The following is a 7,280-nucleotide window of genomic DNA, read 5'->3' as shown; positions in this document are numbered from 1 at the left end:
TGCAAGTTTGCCATGATTCCCAGTTTTTCTAGTATTAAGAGAAATATTTTAAGAATCAGAATCATATCAAATCAGAAAATCTTTTTTCAGTTTGAAAATCCTTTAAAATAGTTTATAATATAATAAATATAAATATATATAAATAAATATAATATATATAATATATATAAACTTTATATAGAGTGTTCCCGAAGACACGTGACTTTGAAAATTTTGCTATTACGAGAGGATAAAAATGTAAACAAACTGTTTGCGGTATTCATTTTAAAAGTGATTTGTAATTGTTTTAATTTGATTTTGGTATCAGCGTGGCTTAATAATCAACTTTCCATTAGTATAAATCTCTAAAGTAAAAAAGAAACATTCGTCACAAGCAAACAATTCTATATTTCATTAACAGTTTTACATAAATATATATAAATATATATATTATACATACATATTATATTTTTTTTATATATATTATATTTAGTTATATAAATAGAGTTGTTTTACAGTTATTTTAAGAAAAATATGTTTATTAAATCAATACGATACCACATTGTCCAATTATCATTTAAAGTAAATGCTAATTAAGTGCTACTAAAGATGGACATAAGTTAACTAAAGCACAGGCAGAATGAACAATTTTGTCTAATGTTATATAAGATTCTCCGTCTTTAGTAAGCAAATAGTCAATTGGTATTTTGTTGTTGAGAATTGAAAACTTTTGTCTCAAAGTACCAATAACGCGGTCAACATGTATTCTAACGTTTGCTAGTTGACGTGTTGTGATAACTTTAGTAGCACTAAGCTGATTTTTTCCCCGTGTAAAAGGAGGAATTTCCAGGTGTGCTCCGAATGACCCTACAACATCATCAATACTAAAACCTCTATCAGCCATAACTGTGTCCCCATAAACCAGCTTATTCAAATAACCACAATTTTCAGTAATTACTTTGTCACTTGATCTACCGTCCCATCCTTTTATAATAAAACTTATTGTACCTAGTGGAGTTACACTAATCAAATATTTTGCAGTGTTGTTGTGTTTATAAGATGACCATGTTAAGCATCTTGCTGTTAGGCTGCTAGGTCTATCAATAAACAACTCAAAGCAATCAATAATACTTGTAATTTTATCTCCAAATTTCGTTATAAATGTAAGAGGCATAGTCTTTATTATTTCTGACCATTCGAGCCATATAATGAGGGGTGATAGTTTAATGAAAAATAAATTGATATGTGAAGAAACAACCTTGAGACAGTTGTTTTTGAAACACGAAAATGGTGTGCAAGATCAATTGTTCCAGATCCCAAACGAAGTTTCATTAGACACAAAACTACCTGACAAAAACTATTTAGAGTACATGAAATAATTCCACTATCTTTCACAAGATCAACCACAGCACATAAGGTGTTATAATCTGGTAAACCAGTGAAGTATATGACTGCTTCAGCATTATTTTTAAAAAGTTGTTCAGAAATTCATGCTTCTGTTGCATCATTTAAATTTTTTTGATTTTGATCAAGTAAAGATTCATATTTCTCATTTAACATCCTGATTTCATCATTCAATTTATCAACTATGCTTTCTTTACTGACTTCTAATGAACTTTCTTGGCATAAATTGATTTCAACTTCTTCAATACTTAAAACAATAACAAACAAAAAAGATATACGTACTTTTTAAAGTAAAACAAAATGAAATTTGATTTATTAGCTCCCTTAATAACTCATTAACGTAAAAGTACCTTTGTCAAATTTACTTCTTTTATAATCAATAACTTGAGAAATTTGCGTTGCTTTTCTTTTTTTTACGTCGTTTTAATCTATCTACTTTTAATTCTAAATCATCAGTAGGAAGCTAATTTAATTTTAGGAGGTAATTAATTTTTTAACAATTACGGGAATTTTGCGTAAAAATGTGTAAATATGCAAAATTACTGCTTTTTTTTGCTGATTACCGAATACTAAATAAGGATTTTTTAAATTGTTATTTATATTTCTATTAGTAAACTTTATATTTACAGTTTTAAACAAACAAGTTATTGATAAAAAATTTGCAAGCTCAGATGCTCTGTACTTTTTTTTCTTATTCCCCTTACTATTTGACTTCATCCTACCACTTAATTTTGCTTTTTTGATAATATTACTACTTCTTTGCTTTATTGATACTATTACTACTTCTACTACTACTACTACTACTACTACTACTACTACTACTACTACTACTACTACTACTACTACTACTACTACTACTACTACTACTACTACTACTACTACTACTACTACTACTACTACTACTACTACTACTACTACTACTACTACTACTACTTCTACTACTACTACTACTTCTACTACTACTACTACTACTACTACTACTACTACTACTACTACTACTACTACTTCTACTACTACTACTACTACTACTACTTCTACTACTACTACTACTACTACTACTACTACTACTACTACTACTACTACTACTACTACTACTACTACTACTACTACTACTACTACTACTACTACTACTACTACTACTACTACTACTACTACTACTACTACTTCTACTACTACTACTACTACTACTACTACTACTACTACTATTACTACTACTACTACTACTACTTCTACTACTACTACTACTACTACTACTTCTACTACTACTACTACTACTACTACTACTACTACTACTACTACTACTACTACTTCTACTACTACTACTACTACTACTACTACTACTACTACTACTACTACTACTACTACTACTACTACTACTACCACTACTGCTACTTCTACTTTGTCATTGTTTTCGTGTCATCGGAATAAATAAAAATAGGCTTTGTGTTTGGTCTTCACCTTGAGACCCTATATATTCTTCTTTTTGAGCTCAAGTCTTTTGACTCTCTTGAGTGTTTTGCTGTAACTGTTGTTGCTCTTTAGGTTCAGGACCAGTTTGAGTTTCGGATTTTTGATTTAGAGAAGCCTTTTCAGGTACACCTCTCTTTTTAGTTTTAATTTGACTTTATGTTTTAATCTTAGTTTTATACTTTCCCTATTGTTAAGTCTTCTCCGGTGGTGGTGTGGCATAAGGTAAATCACATGGCTGATTTTCATAAGTTTTTTCCAATCTTTTAGGTGGTAGATCTACTTTAAAAATCGAAAGAATAAAAACATTTTTTTTTTAAATTTTAATATTTCAAACATTGCACAAAGTCCATATTACATTTTTAATATTATGTGTTTTAAAATTTTTTAAAAAAAAAAAAATACAATTATTGTGGTTGATGCATTTTCTTACTCCCTAGCAATTCCATAGTAACTCCATGACAACATTTTTCAAAATAAAACTTTTAAAAGTGATTTTTTTTTTTAAAGCGACTTTCAAATTTTAATTTTTTACGAAAACATAAGTATCTTCAGTTTTATCAAAGCTTTTTTCTTCAATTTTTAACAGTATATTTATTAGTATATCTATGAGGCCTGGAACTAGAATTATAAAATTTAAAGAATAAATTAGTTTAGTTTGTCAGACCAACACAGGCAATAAATACTACACAATCTCTAATACATGTGAATCTATATAATTAGATGTAGCAATAGAAATTAATTATGTAATGATAGGTTTAAATTAGTATTTATTTACATGTTTTTTCTTTTTTTATATAATTAATTAAATAATTAAAGCTTCTTCACTTCAAAATAACTCTTCACTTATTGCCTGGCACCACGTCTAAAGAGATAGAATTGAAAGTAGCACGATTTTTTAATAACGCCAGAGGTCGCTCTCTGGTGGTCGTCTGCGGCGCTGCAAGAAAAAGACACTTGAAGTTTCGATTGAGGAAGAGAGTAAAGACGACAACAATGAAGGAAATGAAGACGACAGTGAAAACGAAGATCCTTTACAAAAAAAAGGGGAAGACTTAGAAATAACTTTTATAATTAAAGATAACATGTAATGATAATATATAAATATAATTGTATAAACTATGTTTAACTATTGAATATTTCTAATATAAAAAAACAACCACGCTTTACTACTCATCTTGTTTGAGTAATAAAGCGTGGTGTTTTTTTTAGCCGCTTTAGGGCTACCTCTTAAGGGACCCTTTTATTTGGCGTGGACATTTTTGTAAGGGTCTCTTAAGGGACCCTGAAGTTTTTTTAAGACGGCCAGTTTTTCTGAAGACCAGGAATCAGAACATCGTTTACATTCTGCCACAAACGGTAAAATGTTGTAAATACTGTTGAACTCTCTCTCTCATCCGGAATTAAATTTTAAAGATCTGGTTTGTATTGGGTTTCAAGAGCAACCACTTTGTAAAGGTCCTCCTTCTGAAGAGCAGGAAGTTGAGAAATAATGTGGTCTAATCCTTGAGCAATCAAAACCCTGTATGTCTCCCAATTAAGTTTTTGCAATTAAAAGATAAGTTTTTGAGTTCAAAATCTTTGGTAACATAATTTAATGCAAGGGAGACGAAGGGATCACCATTTCTTGCAATCCATCCATCAGTTGTAAAAGTTTTTATTTTGCAATGCAGTTTATCTCTCTCATTTTATTTTTTATATCACGTCTTAGATTGCAATAAATCATTGACGGCTTGTATTTGGATGAGGTGGTTGGACTATAAGTTGGCTAATAAATAAAGATAATTCTTCAGCATTTTGAAGCCATAAGTTTCAAACACGTGAAACGAGAGTTTAGAGAGGACTAGTCCAGGGTTAAGATGGTGTCAAATTCCAACTGTTGTGCGCTTTTTTAAGGCCACCTTATGGTTTCAGTAAAGTTGTCAATATTTGTTTGGCGACTTGATGAAACACTACGGGGTAGGCTATCAAATCTTTTGTTTTTATTAATAAGGCTAAAATATCCTTTTTATTTATCTAGATTTATCAGCCTCTGCTTGAGTATTCCTCTCTTTATTTCTTCTCTTTATTTTTATTATCAGCTTTTTCCATCTGGTAAAAAGGTAGCAGGTGGTAGGATCTGAAAGAAAGTAGTGGAATTATAAATAATAGAAAGGATGTAAATTAAAATATTTCAATTGTAGATAATTAATGCATAAATAGTAAGTACATGAACCGCAAGACACATTGATGTGGTTTGAGTAATTCAAAATAAATATTTTTTTATCAAAAGAGTCGCATTTTACTCAAAAATTCCGGTTTTCGCGCATTTTCTTGCATTTTAGCGCGTTTTACCGCATCTTACCAAAAAATTTTTTACCACCGCACAGTGGAAAATTGAAGAGCAACAGCATATCATAAATGTTTTTTACTAATGTCGCTACTGTCATTATATTTCAGTTTTATTTAATAGTTTAATAGTCAATCATTACTATAATGCAGGAATTTCACATAACTTTATGTAAAAATAAAAGATTTGAAGCCCTATTGTTTATTACTTTTGCGTTCATTTCAAACCAGTTCGCTTCATCACTTTAAAAGTGAATTTTCTATAAAACTTTCTAGGAATAAGTATAAAGTATTATACATTTTTGAAAAGCTCATGTTATGGAGATTTTAAGAAAATTATACATTTTTACTTATATGGTTCAGTTTAGGAGTAATTATTTGAACAATAAAATAAATAAAAAAAAAAATATTCTTCAAGTTCACTGAGACTTTTGGTAGTTACCCACGCTTCCCCACGCTTTACATTTAATGTAGTATTGTAGCCTAGGTGTTTATTAAAAACATGTATAAGAATGAGTTGCAGAAACGTGCGGTTTCCGAAGTTATCGAGAAAATAGTGATAAAAGTAAAAAAACAGAAAACCGCTTTTTATCGTGGTTTCAAATTTTGTTCATTTATAACAATAGCTTGGTATATGTTTTTTAATTTATTATCAATTTTTTATTGATACCATGGCATTGTTTTATTTTTGCACTCCTTTTGTGGTGAATGTACACTGCCAATATATAAAGAATTGAAACATTTATATCAGTATAACAAATTCATAGTGGAAATTAAATCGACTCGTTTGAGTATTGAATATTACTTAAGTTACTTTTGTGACTTGTTAAAATGACAACTTTTAAGTGTTTGAAATGTAAATTATTGCTTTCCTATATTGATGGAGGAAAGACAGTTGAGGCACTGTCAACAATTTTAAAAGAAAATTATCAACTTTCTGAGGACAACTTGTGTTTCATCATTAGTGATATTTAAAGGCACATTGTTCCGTCTTTTAATAAACGATGGATACTGGCGTCACGGAAAAAGGAAGCTTTTTTATCTAAGAACAGTGATTGGTTGAATATTAAGTATCTTTACCTAACTCAGAAGAGGCAATTACCGACTCCACGCCATCTACTTCTTTTGAAAAACGCGGAAGGCCGTGGGTGTCTTATGGAGATTCGTCAGAATCCAGCAAAAAAAGAAAAAATTCCATGTTACTTAAGGAATATGGATTCGAGCATATCTTTAATACATATCTTCAGGCATTGCATTCAATAGGAGAAGAAGCAGAAGCAAAACTTGTGGAATCATTAAGGATTGCTGATAAAGACAAAAAAAAATTAATATCGAGTTTTATGGAAAACGCAAGCCAGAAAAATATGCTAACTGATGAAGAAGCACTCAGCGTGTTTATTGATTTAGATTTAACAAAAGCACAATATTTGTACATGAGGAAGGTGACAAATGAACGAAACAGTTCCATATTTCCACCATATTGTAAAATTCAAGAAATTAAACAGACCTGCTATCCACCATCTTCTGCAATAGAAATTAAGAACACACATCCGAAAATTCTGGAACTGCAAGATTTATTGGATCACACTGTAGCTAGAATTTTGACCATAGATTCCGTGTACAGTATTGAATTCAAGCATTTACTTTCATATAGTAAATGGGCCTGTGATGGTTCCTCTGGCCAAAGCCAATACAAGTAGAAACTTCCAGAGGAATCTGAACTTATTTCTGATGCAAATTTGTTTACTAGTTCTTTGGTGCCTATCAAACTAATTGATAAAGTAACTGGCGCAGTTGTTTGGCAAAATCCGGCACCTTCACATGTTCGTTTTTGTCGACCTATATGCATAGAATTCTGCAAAGAGACTTCCAAGAAAAATAAAGCCATCGTAGATGAAGTAAAGAGCCAAATAAATTCTTTGCGTGAAATGTGCAAGAACTTGATGAAGATACTCTGCAGCTTTTGAAAGTCAACGAACTGATTTCAGGAACTGAAAGTCCCTATGTAGTTATGATATAGTACCTTTAAGGTGGTACCAGGGTAAAAAACGGCTATTTTTGATAAAATTTTGAAAAATACCAAAATTAATGTTTTGAATTCT

The 7,280-nt window shown here is 30.3% G+C and overlaps 1 pseudogene; it reads right to left on the bottom strand.

The window, feature by feature from the left end:
• Positions 1-331: 331 nt before the first annotated feature.
• On the bottom strand, positions 332-7,066 carry LOC149892509 (uncharacterized; annotated as a pseudogene).
• Positions 7,067-7,280: the final 214 nt, after the last annotated feature.

This window comes from Hydra viridissima, unplaced genomic scaffold, assembly GCF_058129835.1.
Source record: "Hydra viridissima isolate aposymbiotic clone 2 unplaced genomic scaffold, HvirCarnegie_v1 scaffold_2, whole genome shotgun sequence".
NCBI lineage: Eukaryota > Metazoa > Cnidaria > Hydrozoa > Anthoathecata > Hydridae > Hydra > Hydra viridissima.
Note: the sequence above shows the minus strand (reverse complement) of the source record. Positions and strands in the feature narration are given on the sequence as shown.